The sequence below is a fragment of the Medicago sativa genome, chromosome 5, assembly GCF_051527215.1.
Source record: "Medicago sativa cultivar Bolivia chromosome 5, Bolivia_mono, whole genome shotgun sequence".
Taxonomy (NCBI): Eukaryota; Viridiplantae; Streptophyta; class Magnoliopsida; order Fabales; family Fabaceae; genus Medicago; species Medicago sativa.
The window spans coordinates 46,045,394-46,070,178 of record NC_140753.1 but is presented as its reverse complement, the minus strand read 5'-3'; the positions used below and the strand labels follow the sequence as shown (position 1 = coordinate 46,070,178).

Here is a 24,785-nt window from a genome sequence, read left to right as displayed (position 1 = left end):
AAAAGTACACCTCCTTTTACATTGATTATCTCAACAACAATTGCATTATCAAGTATACATGTCCACATATTCAACAATCACAATTCATATAAGAGTCATCACCACATCATCAACAACATATTCATCATCATCTTCATCAACAACCAACAACATCATCATCATCATAATTATCAACATACATCAACATCAACTATATCATATAGTTCAACAACTCCTTACCATTTCTCACAATTCAATTAATGGAGAAAATACAACACCTTATGATAAACATCATATTCAACACCTAACAATCATCCACATATCCTCAATTAACCATATGAAACCATTCACGAAAGATTTATACGGTAATCGGCTCAAAAGACCCATTTTCAACAAGTTCGTCTCCCAAAATCACAACATTAGAAATAATTAAGCTATTGAGCCAAAACCAAGTAAACAAGTTCCAATGCCTCAACTAACCGTACATCTAGACCACATATGAGTGGAGTAGAGGATGCCCCGGCGTTCCACCGCCGAACACGACGAATTCATGGAAATCACAAAGTTCGTCTCACTTAATCATTTTTACAAAAGAATTCCATTTTCAAATCAAATCAAGTTAGATCCATCACCTCATAGATTAAATAACATTAAACACCTTAATTGAACTCGTAAAGCTCAAGTTTCGAAGTTTGGAACAATCCATAGGGTTTGGGTTGACTTAGGAATAGTTATGCGGATTTTTCGTAAAATTTCACCAAGACCTCCTTGGAGTATTTTCATCATAACTAAAAAACCAAAAATCATTTTCAAGTCAAACCAAAGCCACTGGAAAGCTAACAAAATTATCTACAACTTTCATGTTTACATCGAAAGCCAATTCAAAGCAGAAATGGGTGAAAAATAGTGAAATATGAAGGATTCTGGTTCATAAAAATCGTGTCACGAGGTTAGAAATCGCGGCACGTTTTTATGTCCGTAACTCGAACATTCGTCCATCAAAATCGTGGCATGGTTGCAAAATCGTGGCATGATTTTGACAGTTTCAGGTCCACACTCAACTTTTCAAAAAGTGCGTTTTTCACCATTTCATGCGTAAAATTCAAACCTTCAACCCGTTTTCAATGTCGTTTTCGCCTATGCGCCTCCGACACTTAACTCTATCATAATCTATACCGAATTCAAGTTTCAACCCTCCCAAAATCATTTTCCAAAACCTCACATAATCGCTTATTTGGAAAAACGCTTAAACATCGACATTTCACATGAAAAACCCATTTTCTCCCAAACGACTCGCCTAACACAATCACAACATGAAAACGAAATTCTCCCGGGAGTGGAAGCCGAGTACTTTTGTCTGCGGCACACATCACAAGATCTCACAAAATCTCTGCTTGTCTTTTGCAATCCAACCCAATAGATATTGTCTCGCCGGTCTTCGTAGGTTCTAAGGAAACCAGAGTGCCCCCCATAGGTGTACTATGAAATTCCTTAAGTAATAAAGGAATAGAGGGAGAACGAAGCAATCACCAACACGCCCTTGTAAAATAGCACCCCTTGCCGAACATAGAACCATGGCACGGCATCGGGATTATTACTCAATTCTCGTTATCGTTTTTTGGATGTTAACATCTTGGGACACTTCCCGTAACAGTTGCTTCCCTTCTACCCACTTTGGAGAAGATACCATAGCATTCATCTCTCGCATCTCCATGACACCTAGAAAGAGCATCGGCGGCCTTATTTTCCAGCCCAGGCTTGTATTTAACTTTAAATTGATAACCCAAGAGTTTAGCTAGCCAACACTTGTTGATCAAGGGAAGAAACTCTCTCGCGGTAAGAAATGCTTCAAGCTCTTGTGGTCGATGTATAACACAAGCGTCCGCCTAGTAAATAATGTCTCCGGTGTTGGATGGACAACACCAAAGCTATCACTCCTTCTCATAGACCGACTTAGCAAGACTGCTATCGGATAAAACTTTACTAAAGAAAGCTATGGTTGTCTCCGTGCTTTGCATCAATACCGCCCCCAAACCTCTCCTAGCTGCATCACACTCCACCTCAAAAGGTACATCAAAATTAGTGCGAGTCGGGACAAGTGAAGTGGTCAAGACAACCTTCAATCTGTCAAAAGCCTCGGCGGCTTCTTGTCCCCAAGAAAAATTATCCTTCTTTGTTAGTTCAGTCAATGGTTTTGCAATCTTGCCATACTCTCTCGATGAATTTTCTATAATACCCAGTTAATCCCAAAAATCCACGTACTCCTTTCACATTCTTTGGTGTAGGCCGGTCTTTGATACATTGAATTTTTCCCGGATCCACGTACACATCTTGGCCGGAGATGATGTGACCCAAATAATCAATTTGATCACAACCAAACTTACATTTGGCTTTGTTGACAAGCAAAACAATTTGACATCAACACGGCTAGAACTTCTTCTAAATGTTTCTGATGGGCTAGCATATCCTTGCTATAAACCGAAATGTCATCAAAGAAGACGAAGAAAAAATTTCTCAAGAAAGGTCTAAAAATGTCATTCATAGTTGACTGAAAAGTGGCCGGAGCATTCATCAATCCAAAAGGCATCACAAGGTACTCATAATGTCCATTATGAGTTCTAAAAGCAGTTTTATGGACATCCTCTTCATGGACCCTAATCGGATGATAACCGGATTTTAGATCTATCTTTGAAAAAATAGTAGCTCCAAACAGTTCATCTAATAGCTCATCAACTATAGGAATTGGGTACTTACCTGGAATTGTAGCTTTGTTCAAGACCCTATAGTCCACACACATCCTCCAACTGTTATCCTTCTTTTTCACCAAAATAACGGGACTTGAGAAAGCACTCATACTAGGTCTTATGACTCCCGCTTCCAACAACTCATGAACCTATCTCTCGATCTCTTCCTTCGATGGTGGGGATACATGTAAGGCCTCACACCGACTGGCCCATGATCAAGGAACAACTTAATTTGTTGCACTTGAGACCTCTCGGTGGAAGTCCGATACTATCCTTGAACACTTCGAAAATTGGTTCAAAAGCTCCATCGGCTCTTGATTCTCTACCTTTTTCTTAAATTGAGACATCCACCATTCTCCTTCCAACCCTTCTTGTATGCCTTCTAAGAAAGAGTTAAGAAAACACTGCCTTCCTTTGTTCTTTCCTTACCCTTGCAAAGTTTCCCCTCATGCCAAAATTGCACGGTTAAGGCCTTCCAATCCATCATTACCATACCTAACGTACACAACCATGAAACCCCCAAAATAACATCAAATCCACCAAGATCCAACACCAACGCATCCACCATAACCTCCATAGAACCTAGATTCACCTTAACTCCCTTGCAAACTCCTTTTGATAGTACTTTGTGTCCATCTCTCAATTTGACTTTCCTAGCAGCCATAGGAGTGATAGTCAAACCCAAAGCGAGAGGTTAGCTTGGCGAGAGATGAAGGTGTGAGTGGCTCCACTATCAACCAATACCACCACATCAATGTTCTCTAATTTTCCCCCAATCTTCATCGTATTGTACTCCCCCATACTACCCAAGACTCCAATCACCTTGCATTCGGCCTCCATTTCTTCTTCTTCCTCTTCTAAGACCTCCCGTGTTTCCAACGAAACAATTTCCCCTTCTTCATTAACACCTTCCCCTTCACCCAAAATCAGCACCCTCAACGATTTCTCGGGGCACTTATGAAGTGTTGGATGGTATTTACCTCCACACTTGAAGCACAAACCCTTTGCCCTTCTCTCTCGCCATTTCGTCGTTACGTATGCTCCTAACACCCTTCCATCTTTCTCGAAGTTACAAGACGTCGGTCGTTTTCGGCTTTTCTCCCCGTCGAAATCAAAGATGTGTTTGAATTTTGACCGGAACCCACCAAACCGTTTTGGGAACCGGGTTAAATCCACTAGAGTTAGTGAACCGGGTCGGATCCTTTGAACACAGATTAGATCCGTTTCGATTCTTAAACATCAACCCAGCCCATTCATTTCGGCCCACCCGATCACCTCCATGCTTCTTCCTGTAAGGTCGATCTCCATCGTCATCTTCCTCGTTCAATTCATCCTCCACATCTTTTGCGATTCTCATCATCTCGCATTCGCATCGTAGGATTCAGCCGTACGAACTCGTCTTCGATGTGAGCTTTCAATCCACTCATGAAATAACCCAAATATTGCTCCTCCGTAACCTTCCAACCTCGCGACGAGAGCAACTCGAAAGCTTCGACAAACTCTTCAACGCTTCCAGTTTCACGAAGTGTTGATAATTCTTCGAATGGATTCTCCAGCCTTCGACCGCCGTAACGAGCGATCAACGCCTTCTTCAACTTCTCCCGGGATAGATCGTCCTCTCGTTTCCATTAGTAAGTTGAACCAATGGATCGTAGGACCTTCCGTGCTCAAACGGGATAATTTCACCCTCATGTCATCCGGATTATTACGCACATCAAAGTAGATCTCGGCACGTGTGATCCACGCAACCGGATCATCGCCTTCAAACAGAGGTAATTTCACTTTCTTTCCAGCCAAACGTGACTCGTTCCGTGATGATTCAACGTACTCTTCTCTCACTACAGGTGTTTTCTGCAATCCAAGTTGCTTAGTTACTTCAGCCATTAAAACACTCTATTGTTGAATCTATTGCACCAACAAGTTGAGTGTTTCCTTTATCTCACCAACGGTACCTTCCAAAGCGTCAACTCGTTCTCCTATCTTTGGTTGTCGTGGCATCTCCAATCAACGATTACTAGGGGCAATTGAATTCGGTAGGTCGGACCAATTGTTGGGGATGTATATAAAAATGTGAATAAAACAGTAACAATATCAATGAAATAGTGAAGAAAAGCATGTAATTGTATTAATGGTGATGAACAATTACAAGAGAAACAAGGAGTAACAAACCGATAAAAAGAGAGTAATAAACTGATAGTGAGATACTATTAGTCCCCGACAAGCACGCAGTGCTCCCAAATCACTAACAAAGTGACCCCCTGCGAATAACATAATACTTAGCTACCTATTCTCCGACTTACTATTACTTATATAGCTACTAAAACTCATGCATCCCATACACCAATACTGCCAACTCATCAGTCCTTCCCTTTTCCTCTTTTCCTAGTATAAACTCTCCATATCTTAGGTTTGGGCCCATAGTCACAGCCCATTTCCTCATTCACATCCCTATCAAACTCATTCAATAAAATAACCTCTTGAAAGCAATTTATAACCAAACATTTTAAAGGGGAATGAATCCATTCTTTTTTAAAGACATGGCAGTTGATAGTGCCATCTTTTTAAAGTTATTGCTTCAAGCATGCTGATTTCAATTATTATAAGTAATTAAAGAACCAAAACTGAAGTGAAAAAACACTATAGACTACACCCTTGAAATTCGTTTTAGTATTTATGGAGAAACAAAAACACAGAAAAACAATGTAGGAAGAATTATATACGGTTCTTTATTGATTAGACACAACTCAGAACAGAATACATATATAGACATGGTACTTGGCAGAATCATCTTGAATGTAGTTGTGAGGTTTTAGCATAGTGGAAACATCGAGTTTATTCACTACAACATAAATGAGATCTAATGTCACTTGAAAAAATGTTAGCTAAAACCTATGTTACTAAATAGTTCCAGTAACATTTTTTAGTATCATTAGTAACAACTAAAAAATATTACTTGTTTATATTTTATGTAACATTTTTGTTTCATCATTAGTAACAATAGAAAAAAAATGTCACCTATTTATATCTTTTGCGGCATGCATCTATAACTTTTACTTAGACTTCATTCAAATTTGATGAAGAACTCTAATTTAAACTAATCAAAAATTGAACATTATAAAACTTATTTAGACTCGACACTCTAAGTATATTCTCATTCAAACATTTGAAATTGAATTTCATAATGGAAATGAACTATGTAACACAATTTCAATTACATACTATAAAATGATTTTAAGTAATGGAAGAACTCTAATGGAAATGAGATGTAATTTCAATGGAGGGGGTGTGTCATTATCATTTTAATGGACTTTAGGGGAGGTGGGTCTCATGTGATTTAGTATAATCAATTTGAATTTCAACTAACAAAAATGAGTGGATTGAGAAGGAGTGTGTTCATGGAACTTCTTAAAATGTTTAAGAGACTAAATCTTCTCAAGAAAACAAAAATCTTGTAACTTTTCATATATATTTTGATTTACCTTCCTGTGCAATTTTTTTTTAATATAGACGAAATGAAAAATAACCTTTCAAACTCACATACAAGTGGAGGTGTAGGTGTTTGAACCCCGTTTCGATCATACTTTTTGGCCTAACAATTTCGACAATTTAATCGATAAAGCTGAGACTTGAGGATTGTGCCTTCATGTGCAATTAAGATGCCGATTTAATTGCTTTTGAGTGACTTATTAAGATATGAGTTTAGAGTATCTACCAGTAAACAAGGATTTTTTTATGTTACAATAAACATAAGGCTTGGTAATTGATTAGGTGTATACCCACATCCAATCATTCAAATATGTGTTGTATTTTTATATAAGTTTAGTTTGAAATAAATTGAAATGTTAAATCAATTTTACTTATGGAATACTGGTACTCAACCAAACTCCAATTAACAAATAATTTACCTAATTTTATTATAAAAAAAATAGAATTTACCTAAAAAATAAAATTATGAATCATAAGACTGATAATGTTTTCTTTGCTGATATATCATTCATAAATGTACCAAAAAATAAACATATTTTTTTTAAACTGATGTGCCTACCAGAAGAGGGGCATCATCCAAAAATTAAAGAGAAAAGTGATGTACAAAGAGGGGGACAAAACCAAACCCTTAGAAGGAACAGTTAACAAAATCTATAGTTTGGGAGACCTAGTGTGTTCCTAACTAGATCCCCTCTAATTACAACCGGAGGTAATTGCCACCAAATGAAATCAAACCGTCAATCATAGGTTTGCAAGTTTATCTGCACAATGATCACCCTCCCTCTAGATGTGAGTCAAAATGAATTGCATAGTTCAGCTTCCTAACACAGTTTAGCCATATGTTCTTCAGCTTCCAAGGGGCAATGCTAGGTGATTTGAGAGCCAAGGTATAGTTTAGAGTCTGATTCAATCCAAAGGTGATTCCAATTTCTATCATAAGCAATTTCAATAACTAATATTACCCCCATAAGCTATGCATATAAAGAATTAGTTGTTCCTAGGTTAGCAGCAAAACAAACTTTGCTCTCACCTTAGCTATTTCTGAAAATACATGTACAAGCAGCTAAGTCAGGGTTGCCTAGAGAAGCCTAATCAGTGTTACACTTAATCCAATTAAGAATGGGAGGGTGCCAGAAGACTTCCATGATTTTTGAAGCATTGGGATGATGAGTGCTGATATTGAAAGCCTTTAGGACAACAAAGTCTCTTATAGCAGGATCAGTGACTGCTTTAGCGAGGTTACCAGATAAAGAGACATTTGCACTAATCATAACCACTGCTGCAATGAGATTAGGTTTAACATTATTGTATTTGTGATTGTTTCTGGTATACCATATGACATTGATGGTGTTGATCAGAGCAGCTATCACAGTTAACTTAAGGGCTCCAACTTCGATTGCAAGCATCAAAAGTTGTTAAAATAGTGGTCAAGTCTATATTGATGTTCTTTTCATACTGCTTAAAAAAAAAAAATTGTTTCATTTTTTTTATGCAAAAAAAAACATTTTATCTCCTTTTTTTCTCGAGGCAATCTTTCATATCTCTTCTCAAAATAAATTATATCTTTTTATTTTTGGTCATTTAGCCTAGTGGTTTAGCTCACACATTTTAAATATGGAGAAGTGAGGTTCCCTCAAAAATAAAATGGAGAAGTGAGGTGTTTGGGGTTCGAGTCTCGGCCCTGCATATATCATGCAATGTCACTATCAATTGAGATAAATTTCATGAGAAAATAAAATAAATCTTACATATATGTGGGTTTTTCTAACCCCTCCATTTGTAAATAAATAAAATGTCCAATTTTCGCACGCAATGAAAACATTAATCTAATTTTTCTAATTAATCATCTAATTAAGACCTCTCTTTATAAGAATTTAAGAAAAACTAATGATCCTTAATAAAATAAAAAATAAAATAAAAAACTAATTTGATCCACCTGTTTCTTGATGGAAAGTGATAATTCGACCGGAAAACTTTTCTCAGATGTCGTCGGCATCTGGTTAGCACTCAAAACCATGTAATTAAGATCGGACAGTTCAAATCTCAAAATAGATTTTAATTTTTAGTTCATATAAAAAATTCTGATGGTGAGATATAGATCTTTTGTTCTTGATCGGATGGCCTTGAAAAAAGTACAGTAGTTGTAAATTTTATTCTATTATTCAAGAAAGTTTAATTAAGGATGAAAATGAAAGAAAAACTGTTACGCAAAATTCAATATTTTTTTATAAAATTATAGATAATTGAAAATTTTGATTATTTAATTAAAAAATAAAATAAAATAATTTGTATAAATGGCAAAATTGAAAAGAAAGAAGTATACCTTTAAATTTGTCAAAAAAAAAGTATACCTTTCCTTTATATAGAAGATATATAGATAAAAATATGTTTTTTTTTCAGTAAATACGAAACTTTAATAGAAAAGACAATAAATTTTAGATATTTTTTTTGGCTAATTTTAGATTGCTATTTTATTTTTGTTGAAAATATACAGAGTTATAAACAAAGAATATCTATCATAGTTGGAGATTGTGTTGTGTTTTTAAGAAACTTAACTTGTAACACCCATACCGGACATATCTACATTAAAATATACAACAATAAAAATTTCGAATAAATATTATTTACAACAACATGCGTTCGTACAAAGATATACTACTCATCTTTTATAAAGTATAATAAATACGTCCTTGAAATCCATAACATCTTGCTACGGGTACGAACGATCACTTGTTGAAACATCCATTCGGCTTCTAGCTTGTCATCCAACCCGTTTATCCGAAACAAATAAGGATATGGATGAGACATAATGTCTCAAGTGAGTTCCCCTAAATCCTAGGCTATAGGTAACCTCGGGGAAACCTACGGTCACCACGTGTCTACAATACAACCCGACGGTTGATTATGCGTGTGTGGTCATTCTTTCCTAGACGGTAGTGCATGCTAGACCCATCATAGGCTTATCTCACATGTTATAGGCTTCACTTCCTATACGTGTCATGGCGGTCGAGGGGGGTCTAGGACCGCATTTCCAAGAATACGCTCTACGTACCAAGGCCTAAGCATATCATGATCATGGCACGATTCTAAACCGGACGATTAACCTAAGATCGTCATCGGTATCATGTTCTTTACTTGTTCTATACATGACTTGTACTTCTTGTAGCATCTCATGCTCTTGTTCATAACTTGGACATACTTGAAATCATTCTTGCATAAACATAAACATAATCATAACATAAGTTACATGATCGTGCATAAGTTCATTCATTAAGTTAGCGTTGAACAAACAATTATTATCTTGATTCATTGTACGGAGAGTCACGGGTGGAGTAACCCCGAGAACAATCCCATCATGACCGATGTACGTACATCGGACTCCCTCGGTGTCGTGCGGGTCCCTTACGGCTTGAACCGTTCCCCTTGAGTCGAGAACCTCCCGTATCCCCCGATGTGGATAACAAGAGACACGAACACCGACATGTGGTTATAAACTTAGTCTTGCATACTCGGTGACATACGTGTCCCTTACGGCTTGAATCGTTCTCATAATGAGAACCCCTTGTATCCCCCGGTGTGGATAGCAAGAGACATACCACCTACATTATACTTGTCATGGACTTGTCGTTTATTTAGGATAAACCTAATCATGCTTACATGTTTACCTCGGAACCTTGATCGATCCGATTAGCGGTAAATTCTTACTTGTTCATGCTTGTAAGTTCTTAAACATGGTGGAGAGATTAACTAATCAAACCACGACTAACTTGCTTGCTATCTTATTCTTGTTCATGTGCGAAGATAACATGCTTCGCGTCTCAACTATCTAGGGATTCTTGCTAACTAGCTAGTTCTCGACAACTATGTCGAGGCTCTAGTTTTCCCTTGCTTAATGTATAACTTGTTACCCGATTCATGACATGATTCTCTTGTATGTTATGCTTTACTACCTTATTAACTACTTGCTTCATTTTACAAGAGATTACTTGAAAAACCTATGCCTTGGGGATTAGTTATGAAGGGTTTACGTTTATAAAAGTTTGCATGAGTAAAAGCCAAACCGGAGCACGACAAAAAGGCGAGACGAGCGAACAGGGCAGCAGCCGCTATTCACTAGCCAAGCAACTTGCCTAGGCGAGCTTGGTGGCGCTCATGCTCGCCGTGGCGAGTTAGTGCAGATCAGCACCTGCATAATTGATGTTTTAAGCCAAAAATCATCATCACTAAGTGTCCCAAGGCATATGGCATCTCTAGTGATCATAGGATAGTCCGGAAGCAAGCATTCACAAGTATATAAAGCATAACAATGGAAATGGCAACAAGACACTAGAAAAAAACCTAGAATTTCATTCTTTCATTACAAGTTAAATCACATGATAACATAGGTGGGTAATCTATCTATGGAACTCACCTAAAACAAGTTCTTGAAGCATCACTAAGTGCCAAGCCCAATCATGCCAAAACCCTAGCTTTGTCCCTCTTGCTTCCTTTGCTTAAACCATTACTATCTTGATGTTTTCTTGCAATCTAAGACATCATGATCCTTGCTTGATCATCTTTATTCCAACCCAAAGCTTCTTCACCAAAACCCTAATCTCAAGAGAATCTTTTGTGAGGAAGAATAGAGATATCAATCCATTCCAACTTCATATTGTTACCTTGATATTGTGGAAACCATACCATGTACAAATTTAGGATCCATCTTCACCATACACCAAACCCTAGTTTTCATGGAGGAGAGGCAAAGTTGAGAAACCAAAGAAAATCCAAGCTTCTTTAGGTTCAAAAGATCAAAAGGGAACATAGTTTAAAAACTCACCAAGAGAAGATGAAGATTTAGGAAAGTTTGGTGCGAGAAGAAGAGAGGGAGGGGCGTGGTTGAGGAGAGAACGGAGAGAGAAAGTCTTTGCCAAACATAAGAGAGAGAAAGGATAATGAAAATGAGATATTTTGGGGGCCAACTTCAAATAAATATCCTTTCCACGCAAAATTACCATTTTGCCCTTGCCTTAAGCGTAATTAATACAACACCGTTACTTCATCCGTATTAAGCTAACATCTCATAAAATATTTCCATCACTCTTATCTTCCATGAATTTAATTCCTCGGCATGATCACGGGTAATACACCGATGCCGACAGTGGATATTACATCCTACCCCCTTAAAGAAATTTTGTCCTCGAAATTTAGAGATCACCTACCGATCATCATGACAAAATCTTTCCATCTTTGGTCTAAGCCATACATATTCAAAACACAGATTCTCAAGAAGTTCATTGTTGCTTGTGTTTCATCTTGTTCCTTGATTCACATACATAAGCATATAGCTTTCTTGATCTTAATATCACTTAAACTTTGAACTTATCTAAGTACATCATGATTTGGAACATTCCTTGCTCCACATAGACTTATTGTCTCGGACTCATATCTTACCCGTTTAACATAAACCATTCCTAAAGGTGTCTTATCATAAACATGAACACTCAGGATTTGCCTTTTAACCGGAATCCTACCGAAAACCAGGTTTTCCTTGCAAAGGCTTACTTGCAATATTAAAACATCTTTTCATGCATACATAATCTTATCGGGTAAACATATAATTCATACATCAGTTCACTTACCGTACTTTGAGACACATGCCTCTTACTTACATTACTCATACAAACGATTCCATGAATCTCTTATCTTTTTTTCCAAGTGCCTTAGGAAATCTTCCGATTTCATTGCAATCTCATTGCATCTTATCGCACCGAACTAATGGGTAACTCACATAGCTTGACATGAAAAAGTGAAATCAACTTACCACTTCATATGACAATCTAATAACCAACGTTGTGGTTCACATGCTCTTGAAACTTTCCGGTAATTCCATTTGCACTTACGTCAAATACTCTTAACACAATTTCGTGTATCCCGTATGATATTGGCTTCATATGAACATTGTCGTTTCCATAACATGTGCATACTTTCAAGTGCCGCCTCTTGTTAAATGATAACGATACATGTTCTAGCACCTTTCTTGAAGAAATTTTCTTAAGCTCTGGTGTTTGGGTCCTTGGAAAGAGTAGATATATGACTAAAAAGATTTTTATCATTTCCAAAACTAAATTTGAAGTGGTACCACAGTAACCACCGAACGTGTTTCTAAATTTTGAAAAAGATTTTACAACTCGCCCCAAACTTGTCCGCGACAAGTTGGTCCTGAAGTTTGTACGTCTTAAGTGAGTTTACTTACGATGTATCTCATCGGTTTCGAAAATGTATAATTCCATGAGTTTAAAAAATAAGCATCGTTCACAAGTTCCATAATACCAATCTTAGCTTTAAAAGTTATAAAATCATGGCTTGCCATGTCTTAACAAGTATCATTTTCACTCAACAAGTATTGCATACAAGGGTATGAATCTCATTACATATCACTCAAAAGTTGCTTCTCTCTCATGATAACATGCTTAACTTCGAAGATGGGTTCTTCCCTTTTAAACCGATATACATACTTGCAATACCGCTTACATAACCGTAGGAAATCCTTGGATCTCTTGACATTAACTTGTTCCTCTTCTTCGAAACACTAAACTTGAATCTTCAAATAATCTTTTCAAGTATTACTTGAACATTACTACCTCCTCCGAATACCGGTCATCATTCTTGATGTTTCGATTTTACCCCGAATCTCATGAGAAAACCTTATGATTTCTTACATGTTTTCCAATATCATCATTCATGCATCCTCACCAATTCATATCTGGCAACTCTTGTCTTTTTCATCTTATTTAGGTAAAGACACATACTTAAAACTTTTACCTTAGCCAACACCGATCGAATAAGCATCCATCCTTACTTATCACATCGAGAACTCCTCGCTTGTCTTATGATGCATTCTTGTTAAACTTGTGTTACCAACCGAATATTCTTCACGAAGATTCTTTCATACTAAAATTCCATGTTTTGTGATTAACAGTTAGCTTCCATGGCGCTACTCGATTCCCTCTCGGTTGGTTTAAACCATTACTCTAATAAGTTAAAGCAATTGAGACTTCACATTGATGAGTCATAGATAGTATTATTTATTGCCTTATTTAGTTTAGTTTTATTTTAGATTTGATTTTATTTTATTGCATTTTATTTTAGTTTAGAATATTTTACTTCAAATTGTGTTTTATTTTATTTTAGGAATAAATATATGGTGGAAGGTGTCTTGGAGCAAAAGAAAGAGGATCGGAGCAAATACAGCGCAAGAATACGAAGATACGGGACAAAAATATGTTCCCACCAAGTCGAAGCTTGGCACGGCCTGTGCCAACATGTGGCACGGCCGTGCCACCTCCAGAGTCTCTTTTGCCGCTTTTTCTTCGGGCCCAAGTTACCCCGTTGCAGCTTTACCGTTTTACCCTTTTAGTTGCTTAGTTTCTAAGTCAATTGTAAAGCTATAAATAGAGTAGCTCTCCACCATAAACAATCATGCTTTACTTTGTTTATTTCAATTGCTATTTCAATAAAGTCTTTATTTCGTTTTACTTTCTTCTTTGCAATTTACTTTTATCGCATTCTCTCTTCTTCCCCCATGTCTACGATGAACATGAGTGAGTAGACTTCTTTGTCTTGGGATCGTTGGATAAGTCTAATGACGTAATCCGGATCAAGCCAAGTCTTAAACCCTAATTAATTGTTACCCTAATTCCTAATCTAAATTCACCGTTTTAACATGAATTAATTATTATCAAACCGTGGAAGCGAACGCGGAGGGTTTGATAATGGTTAATTCATCATCACGAATATCAATTCATAAAGCGAACGCGGAGCTTTGATATCCGAACAAGTGAATTTAGACAAGGTTTGCGAAACATGAGAATAGTCTAGCAAACCTTGGGACACATAAAGTTTCGATCTTCAAGGGTCCCAAAGGCAATCACCCATGAGAATAGGTGTGGTTGTTGGAGGGATACACTCACCGACTTCGAGAGGAGTTGTGATATGCTAAAGAGAGACTTGTCCTTAGTAATTAGGATTAACGTTTAATTACAAGTTTAAGGCTTGCTTGTGAAAAGATTCGTTATTATGATGAACCAATGATCCCAAGGCTTTTTAATATTATTGTTATTTACCTTCAAAAACTGCACTCTCCAACTTCTTATTTCTTTCTCTTCTAATCAATTTCTAAAAGCTAATTGGATTAACCAACTCCCTAGCGGAACGATAACTCTACTTACTACTATTACTTCGATAGGCCGTGCACTTGCGGTTTGGCCCTATCAAGTTTTTGGCGCCGTTGCCGGGGAGTTAACTAATTTAATTAGCTTTTTTGTGATTAGAATTCTCTCTTCTTCTCTTTCTTTTTTTGTTTTTATTTTTATTTTTCTCGTTATCACTAACTTCTTGGGTTCTCAATTTTTTATGCGAAAAACCGTAAATCGAGTTGTAATAATCAACGAGATCGAAAGGTATTTGCATAGACGAAAGAGAGACGCACAAAATAACACCGCCATGGCCAATCGCACTCTCAAAGAGTATGCAACGCCGTCTACGGCTGAGCCACAAGCTGTTATTGTGTACCCAACGGTTGAGGATGACAACTTTGAAATCAAGCCTGCCCTACTTAACTTGGTGCAGCAAAACCAATTCTCGGGATCCCCCACCGAGGATCCCAATCTTCACATCTCTGTTTTCCTACGAATTAGTGGAACCATGAAGGAGAACCAAGAGGCCGTAAGACTTCATCTCTTTCCCTTTTCCTTAAGGGATAGAGCTAGTGCTTGGTTCCATTCCCTCGAAGTCGGTTCCATTACTTCATGGGATCAGATGAGGCAAGCATTCCTTGCCCGCTTCTTTCCACCATCTAAAACCGCTAAACTTAGAGACCAAATTACGCGGTTCAACCAAAAAGATGGGGAATCTCTCTATGATGCGTGGGAGCGTTTCAAAGAAATGCTAAGACTTTGTCCCCACCATGGCCTAGAGAAGTGGCTTATAGTCCACACTTTTTATAATGGCTTGTCTTATACCACTAAGATGTCCGTTGATGCATAGGTGGAGCACTTATGAACAAGAACTACACGGAGGCGTATGCCCTAATTGAAGACATGGCTCGGAATCATTACAAATGGACCGACGAGAGAGCCATCTCTAGTTCTTCATCCTCCAAAAGGGAGGCAGGTATACACGAAGTCTCTAACTATGACCACCTTGCTTCTAAAATTGATACACTAACCGAAAAACTCGAAAAAACTCAATGTTAGTGCTATCAATTCTGCTTCTACTCCTTCTTGTGAAATATGTGGTATAACCGGTCATGCCGGTGTTGATTGCCAACTAGGTAGTGCTATTAACGGTGTTGAGCAAATGAACTATGCTCAATACAACCAAGGGATGAGACAAAATCAAAAATTTTATAAAAATCAAAATCCCTATGGACAAGTAGCACCACCCGGTTATGCAAACAACCAAAGATTCACTCAAAAATCCAATTTGGAAATTTTGTTGGAAAATTCTATTGCCAACCAAAATAAACAACTTCAAGAACTTAAAAACCAAACTGGATTTCTGAATGATTCTCTTTCCAAGCTCAATACCAAGGTTGATTCTATTGCTACTCACTCTAAAATGCTTGAAACACAAATCGCCCAAATAGCCCAACAAATGGCTACATCTTCCCAAACACCGGGAGTCTTTCCTGGTCAAACCGAAGCCAATCCCAAAGCCCAAGTTAATGTCATATCTTTTAGGAGTAGTAAGTTAGGCGAAACTTTTGCTAAGGTTAAAAACATTGGGAAAGAAAATGTCAAGCCCTTAGGTGATAAAGTTGTGATAGAAGAAGCAAAACCACTTGAAGAAAACAAAACTCCATCCCCCTTAAATCCTGAAAAGCTTAAACTAGAGGGTAAGTTTGAAAAAATTATTAACATACTTAGGAAGATTTGCATTAAACTTCCCTTTGCTGAAGCTTTGTCTAGGATGCCTCTATATGCCAAGTTTTTAAAGGAAATTTTTTCAAAGAAAAGGGCTATAGAGCATAATGAGACAATAGCCTTGGCTAAGGACACTAGTGCAATCATTCAAGAAGCACCCCCTAAGCTTAGAGATCCAGGTAGCTTTGCCATACCATGTGAAATTGGGAATGAAACCATAAACAAAGCCTTATGTGACTTAGGAGCTAGTGTTAGTTTGCTGCCTTTGTCTCTTCTTAAAAGGATAGGGATAGGAGAGTTGAAACCTACCGAAATGGAATTAAAGTTAGCCGATCGTTCTACCATGAAACTTGTAGGATTTGTCGAGGACATACTGTTAAGATAGAGGGGATATACATCCCCACTGATTTTGTAGTCGTTGACATTGAAGAGGACGATGACGTCCCCATAATCCTAGGTAGACCTTTCCTCGCAACTGCGGGAGCTCTAATTGATGTTAAACTTGGTAGGATAATCTTTCAAGTGAGTGATAAGATGGTAGGATTTGAGTTGGAAAACATTATGAAAGGTCCCGCTCTTTACTCTTGTTGCATGCTTAACGATCATGTTGTGAAAGAACGTTTTATAGCGTCATCTACACCATATGATATCTTTGATCCATTCTAAGGACTCTTTCTAACCGTCAAGCTAATGACATTAAAAGAGCGCTTCGTGGGAGGCAACCCACGCATTTTACCGATTTTGTTTTGTTTTTCTTTGTTTTAAGATGTTTTGTAGGTAATTGTCCGAGTTGATTCGCAAAGATGGAAAAATTTTGAAGCCCTGGGACCAGAAGGTGGCACGGCCCGTGCTAGGTATGGCACGGCCGTGCCAAGTTTTTAAAAGAAAAATTGAAGATTGAAGTCGGGAAGATGGCACGGCCCGTGCCAAGGGTGGCACGGCCGTGCCCGTGTTCTAGCCCCTTATAAACACAATTTTTCTCTTCTTCTCCATTCATTCTCAAACCACAAACCTCTCTCTACCTTCAAACTTCTCTCTAAACCTCCATAACCTTCAAACCTTCAAACCTCCATATCTCACTCAAATCTCCATCAATCTACTCCATTCTTTCACCAATCAATCACAAACTTCATCCAAAACAAAAACCACCAATCAAAAACAACTTTCATCCACCCAAACCCATAATTCACCAAAACCCTAATCCTTCAAAACCTAACCCAATCACCACAAAACCTCAACCAATCTCCATAACTAAACCCATAAACCTTACTTAAACATCCACCCCAACCCTAAACCAATCCTTTCCACTAAAAATCTTCCCAAACCTAAAACTTTCATACCAACCATAACCAAGGTCAAATGGCTTCAAGAAGAAGAAGTGGAAAGGAGCCAGCAAGTTCCTCCGGTCCTCCCCCAAAGAAGCAAGCACAAGTGAAGAATCATGGAATAAGCTTCAAAAACAACAAGCAAAGGGACAGTATAAAATTCTAATCTCTAAACACTTGCATCCTTCTCGTTATCCTGATCCCAACACTTTAGATGTGCTAGAGCTATTTGATGATGTTTCTAGGTTGATAGGAAAGTTAGGTTGGACTCGATTTGCCGAAACCTATGCGGGGTTATGAAAACTTCACTTATGAATTTTTAAGCTCAATTGTTTTCACTAAAGATAAGTTGAATTTTGATAACCCTAACCATAGAGTTGTTTTTCGGTTGATGAATATTGATTATGACATGTCACTTCAGCACTTTTGTGAGGCCTTAGGTTTTGCAAATGAAGGATATATTCATGATCATTGGGATCCTAGCCTAAAACCGGATAACTATGACCCGGTGCCTTTTGGACACGTATCACCGGCGTTTCCAACTATGTTCCTAGAGCCAACAAAGCTAGCAACATCCACAACCCCGTACTTAGGTACCTCCAAAGGGTAATGGCTTGCACTATTTGGGGTAGACCGAGCTAGGAAACACTAGAACCGATGAATTGTTCATGTTATGGGCAATGCTCCACAACCACCCCGTCAATACTTGTTTTTATTTGATTGATTACCTAGACTTTGTCGGTACTAGACCGGCCGGTAGAGGAGACATAGTGGTGGGTGGCATCATTATATATATAGCTAGATGTTTTGGAGTGGGTGAAGATGAGGGGATCAAACCAATTGAGGGAAACAATAGGCTTAACATAGAAACCCTTATTGCTATGAATTTCATCAAACATCGTCCACCGCTCCATTACCAACTTAAGCTAAATATGCCAATCGTGTTTTTATTGCCTAACCCATCTCGGACTACCACCGAGGTGGAAGAAAATTGGTTGTATGTTAATGATGTGCAGGTTCTTGGTGAGCAAGATGATGAAGAGGGAGAAGGTGCTAACTTGCACCATGATGAAGGAGAAGGTGCTAACTTGCACCAAGAGGGGCACCATGGCCATGAAGCCGGTGAGCTTAATGTAAATCAAAGATGGACATGGATTCACAATGAAATCGAGAGGATGAGCACCGAGCAACAAAGGCAAGGTGTTGAGATCTCCGGCCTTCGCAATGAAGTTCAAAGGGGCAACCGTGTCAATGATGAAAATAATGAGATGCTCCGTCGGATGATGCAACACCTCCAACTTCAAGGTCCTCCTTATGGACCTCAATACATGTGAGCTTTCCTCTTCCTCTCTTCCCTTCTTTTCTCTCTCTACTCCTCTTCTTCTACTCCTTCTTTCTTCTTCCCTACTTCTTCTTCTCTTTTAATTTATTTTTCTTTGAATCATTGAGGACAATGCTTCCCCTAAGTGTGTGGGGGGGGGGGGGGGGGGGGGGGCTAATAAAGTGTCTAGAGTCGTAGTGTTCCCAAACTCCCTTGAACTTTATTCTTTTGTTTTGATTTTATAGCAAGAGGCATAACTAAGTAGCTTGTTTTTAATGTAAATATGGCATGAAAATTTTTGTTTTGCCTCTTCTTTAGGTCACCTCTTGTACATGAAAATAGTTTCTTGTGTTTCTTATGTTCTTGCTATACCCATGTCATGTTTTATTGTGAAATTCTCCAATGAGAAAAGCACCCGGTTGCAATCCTTGAGCAAATGTATGAATAGGTATTTTAAGGAACACGTTCTATCTTTAGTGTTAACTTAGACCCTTTAAAGTCTTTAGAGTAAAAGTAGTATAAGTTTGTGTGGGAAAATTAATCAAATTATTCTTTAATTGTTATATTCTTATTAATTTGATAATGTTAAATGGGGCGGGAGAATGGCACCAACATGTGGGGGAAAGGACAAATCCCTAACTTCCTAATTGTGGTGGTGACTCCCCAATTTGAACCTAAAGTGAAACAAATCCATCAATGCTAGGGGGAAAGGACAATTACATCCAAAAAGACTTCCTACGCGGAGATGAAACAAACAATAATTTTGCAGCACTGCTTAGGGTGATTTTGAATCTAGGGGAAAGGACAATTACATCCGAGAAGACTTCCTATGAGGATAGATAGCCCCTAAGCATCTACAGCCCCTTGTGCTTAATTGTTAAATCTAATTTAATCTTAACTTCAATTCCCATCACTCTTATATGAAATGAACAAAGGACTTTTCTCGGTTACTTTAGCACTAAGGATAGAACCTATTCCTCATAATATCTGTCTTATACGGGAGCAAGAAAAGGGTTGGACTGCACACACACACTCACTTGAGACTTGATGTTGGGTAGAATAGGTTCATGAGAAGTATTTGAAATTGTAATTAGTGTACTTGAGGCAAAGCCTTTCTCTTGAGACATTTGTTCTTAATATTGCCATAATCAAATCTTTTGTTGTTGCTATGTTTGCTTGCCTTTTGCTTGAGGACAAGCAAAGATTCAAGTGTGGGGGAGTTTGATGAGTCATAGATAGTATTATTTATTGCCTTATTTAGTTTAGTTTTATTTTAGATTTGATTTTATTTTATTGCATTTTATTTTAGTTTAGAATATTTTACTTCAAATTGTGTTTTATTTTATTTTAGGAATAAATATATGGTGGAAGGTGTCTTGGAGCAAAAGAAAGAGGACTGAGCAAATACGGCGCAAGAATACGAAGATACGGGACAAAAATATGTTCCCACCAAGTCGAAGCTTGGCACGGCCGGTGCCAACATGTGGCACGGCCGTGCCACCTCCGAAGTCTCTTTTCTTGCTTTTTCTTCGGGCCCAAGTTACCCCGTTGCGGCTTTCTTTGTTTTACCCTTTTAGTTGCTTAGTTTCTAAGTCAATTGTAAAGCTATAAATAGAGTAGCTCTCCACCATAAACAATCATGCTTTACTTTGTTTATTTCAATTGCTATTTCAATAAAGTCTTTATTTCGTTTTACTTTCTTCTTTGCAATTTACTTTTATCGCATTCTCTCTTCTTCCCCCATGTCTACGATGAACATGAGTGAGTAGACTTCTTTGTCTTGGGATCGTTGGATAAGTCTAATGACGTAATCCGGATCAAGCCAAGTCTTAAACCCTAATTAATTGTTACCCTAATTCCTAATCTAAATTCACCGTTTTAACATGAATTAATTATTATCAAACCGTGGAAGCGAACGCGGAGGGTTTGATAATGGTTAATTCATCATCACGAATATCAATTCATAAAGCGAACGCGGAGCTTTGATATCCGAACAAGTGAATTTAGACAAGGTTTGCAAAACATGAGAATAGTCTAGCAAACCTTGGGACACATAAAGTTTCGATCTTCAAGGGTCCCAAAGGCAATCACCCATGAGAATAGGTGTGGTTGTTGGAGGGATACACTCAACGACTTCGAGAGGAGCTGTGATATGCTAAAGAGAGACTTGTCCTTAGTAATTAGGATTAACGTTTAATTACAAGTTTAAGGCTTGCTTGTGAAAAGATTCGTTATTATGATGAACCAATGATCCCAAGGCTTTTTAATATTATTGTTATTTACCTTCAAAACTGCACTCTCCAACTTCTTATTTCTTTCTCTTCTAATCAATTTCTAAAAGCTAATTGGATTAACCAACTCCCTAGCGGAACGATAACTCTACTTACTACTATTACTTCGATAGGCCGTGCACTTGCGGTTTGGCCCTATCACACATTCCCGCTTACCACTTGATTACTAACTTCTTGAACTGTTCTCTAGATCTTCCATGTTGCAACCAACTTCACAACTTTACACTTGTCTTTACCACTGCCTTGTAAGATTAATACTCATGATAACATATCTTATGCTCATAATACTTGACTTGGGGGTCAACCTTATGTTCTTGCTGGTTGAATTTACCCTTGAGATATATCATACTTAAACTTGTTTCCCGGCAACTCGAACTCCTTTGACAAACTCATCTAGCACTTGAACATATCTTTCTTGAACATCTAACCTTGTACCTTCGCATTCTCGTATACTATATTTTGCTTAATCATACCAATCCTTGCTCGTTAATTTTTCTTTTAAACAAAACTTCATAAACTAACGCACGGGTCATTGACGTTGATGATTTTCTACAATATACAAATACTGAATGTAGGCCTCGGTTGTTACTCTAAAATCATAGAACGAGTTGATAACACATACGTGCCATCAAACCTAGACTCTAATAAGTCTAGCCCGCTCTACGAGTGGCGTAGCAAACCGGTTCCTAGAAAATCTTGTGAATTTTCAAAATGTCAACTTCAATCACCCATACGCGTAAATATTTCTAAAATTATTTAAACTTTGTGATTCAACATCATATCGAGCTTTAGCAAGTCTATTAAGCAAAACATAGGTTCGAGAGATACGTCATAATTCCACATAATCTGTGAACCTTGTGATTTCTTATAACTTTACACCGCTTTAACTTCTTACTTCATACCTTCACGTCCATGACTTCCATAGAAATACCGGAACTTCCAAATTCTTGATCCGAGCTTTTTCTTGACTCTTGACACATTAACTTCCAAAGTTACCTTGAACCGTATCGATTTCGTTGATTGTTGCTCATGTCTTTTCCCTTGGAAATCTTAGGATATGATATGCATTCGTTACTTGATGTCATAAAAGATTTTTGTCACATAAAAGATTATTGTGAAGACATCCCCCCAATAGTCATTACGGACCATAGGAACGAACGGTAGGTCTCATAAAAACGGAAAGTTTCGTCCCAGATTCGCTATTGGTGAGCTTCTCCAACTCTATTTTTCGAGAAAACATTATTTGCATGAAATTTTATTCTCAAGTATACAATGCTCATTCATTCCTTGCATCGTGAAATATTCTATAACATATGCATGGCAACATCAACCTTTTTCGATACAATTCTTGGCACGTCGGAAATTGATACCTCAATCTTGATAACATAAAACTTTCTCTTAAATTCCTTAACTTCCTCCACTACGAATAGCTTACCTCATTACGTTGCCTCTTAACGCAACTTCCCGAACACACATGTCCATAACTTCATTCACATAATGCTATTCCCGAGAGCCTCGCTCGACTTCGTCAACATATGTCGACTTCTCACTATCTTGTAGCCTTGTTCGACATTCCGTAACATCATAAACCCGTTCCAACAACAACTCTTACCGAAATTTTCGGTCATACTTATATATATATATATATATATATATATATATATATATATATATATATATATATCCAACTACTTCACTTACGGGTACATGAAGTATCGCTAACATCTTACCCGACATTGTCGAACATTCCTTCTTAACATGACCTTATATTTACGGAGGATTCACACTTCTACTTGATTAGTTCACCGGCCACCTTTTGGCACGATCAAACTTCTTAATCACAAACGTCATTCCTCATGGGTCCTATTCGGCTCTCGGACATCCATTCTAATCGTTGAATGTTAAATTGAGTTGATCGAGGCTCAACTAACAACAACAACTAGAACATTTACTCGTAACCCAATGGTCTCACTTCCTTAGTTGTAACTTAAAGACCCAAGGCACGGTACGAATCGACCTGCTACGATACCAAATGTAACACCCATATCGGACGTATCTAGAAAGTCTAGCACGTGCGTTAAGTTTAGTACCGGAAACATTAAAATATACAACAATAAAATTTCGAATGAATATTATTTACAACAACATGCGTTCGTACAAAGATATACTACTCATCTTTTCTAAAGTATAATAAAATACGTCCTTGAAATCCATAACATCCTGCTGCGGGTACGAACGATCACTTGTTGAAACATCCATTTGGCTACTAGCTTGCCATCCAACTTTGTTTATCCGAAACAAATAAGGATTGGGATGAGACATAATGTCTCGGTGAGTTCCCCTAAATCATAGGCTATAGGTAACCTCAAGGGAAACCTACGGTCACCATGTGTCTACAATACAACCCGACGGTTGATTATACGTGTGTGGTCATGCTTTCCTAGACGGTAGTGCATGCTAGACCCGCCACGGGGTTATCTCACTTGTTATAGGCTTCACTTCCTATACGTGTCATGGCGTTCGAGGGGGAATCTAGGACCGCATTGCCAAGAATACGCTCTACGTATCAAGGCCTAAGCATATCATGATCATGGCACGATTCTAAACCGGACGATTAACCTAAGATCGTCATCGGTATCATGTTCTTTACTTGTTCTATACATGACTTGTACTTCTTGTAGCATCTCATGCTCTTGTTCATAACTTGGACATACTTGAAATCATTCTTGCATAAACATAAACATAATCATAAAATAAGCTACATGATCTTGCATAAGTTCATTCATTAAGTTAGCGTTGAACAAACAATCATTATCTTGATTCATTCTACGGAGAGCCCCGGGTGGAGTAACCCCAAGAACAATCCCATCATGACCGATGTACGTACATCGGACTCCCTCGGTGTCGTGCGGGTCCCTTACGGCTTGAACCGTTTGATAGCGATTTTAGCAAGTGTACGAAATAGTGCAAGTAGTAAAAATAAAACGGTATGACCGAGTGTCGAACTCGAGGATCGCGTTATACTATTGAATCGTATTTGTGACTTAATCGAACAAAAGGTTACGAGGTTTGTTTTATAGCAATAATGAAAATTAAACAAAGTAAATTGGTTCAAACTTAATATGAGAAAAGCGTTGGGGATGAGTTTCACCGGATTATTGCCTAAACCTATTAACCCGATTATCACAATTGAATCGACTTATTTAATTGTTACCGAATTTTCTACAATATTCGTGCCCTAATTCCTTAGTGACAAAACCTTTAATTCTAAAATAAAAACCTAATTCCTTAGTGAATTTGCAGATTAGAATTAAGCATGAACAATCAAGAATTCTCAAATGGTTCCAAGGGTTTGCATCTATTCCTAGATTACAAAGGCAAGGATCTCTTATCTCAAGCGTTTATAAATTCCACATCCGTTTCACAATATAAACCGTAAATCAATTTAAAGCTGATCAATCAATAAAAGCATTAAGCATGGAGATAAGAAAAACAATTCAATAAGTTTCATCAAAAGTCATAATCAAATTACATGACAAAGGTATTCATCTAGGTTTACTCATCCCCAACAATGGAGGGTTTAGTTACACATAGCAATTAAACAAGAGAAAGGGATAAAAGAGATATTACAAGAATAATTCATGAATGATTCTTGATAAATCTCCTTCAATGATACTCTAGATCTCTTCTTATGTGTTTCTATGCCTTTTGATCTCCAAAAACGCGAACCCTTA

The 24,785-nt window shown here is 37.7% G+C and overlaps 1 non-coding gene and 1 pseudogene across 1 annotated transcript; both read right to left on the bottom strand.

Moving 5' to 3' along the window:
- Window positions 1-3,045: 3,045 nt before the first annotated feature.
- Window positions 3,046-5,142, bottom strand: LOC146922425 (uncharacterized; annotated as a pseudogene).
- Window positions 5,143-15,056: 9,914 nt separating this feature from the next.
- On the bottom strand, window positions 15,057-15,163 carry LOC146922424 (small nucleolar RNA R71). Its single transcript, XR_015012940.1, has one exon. It is a non-coding gene; the product is annotated as a small nucleolar RNA R71 (small nucleolar RNA).
- Between the last annotated feature and the right edge of the window lie 9,622 nt (window positions 15,164-24,785).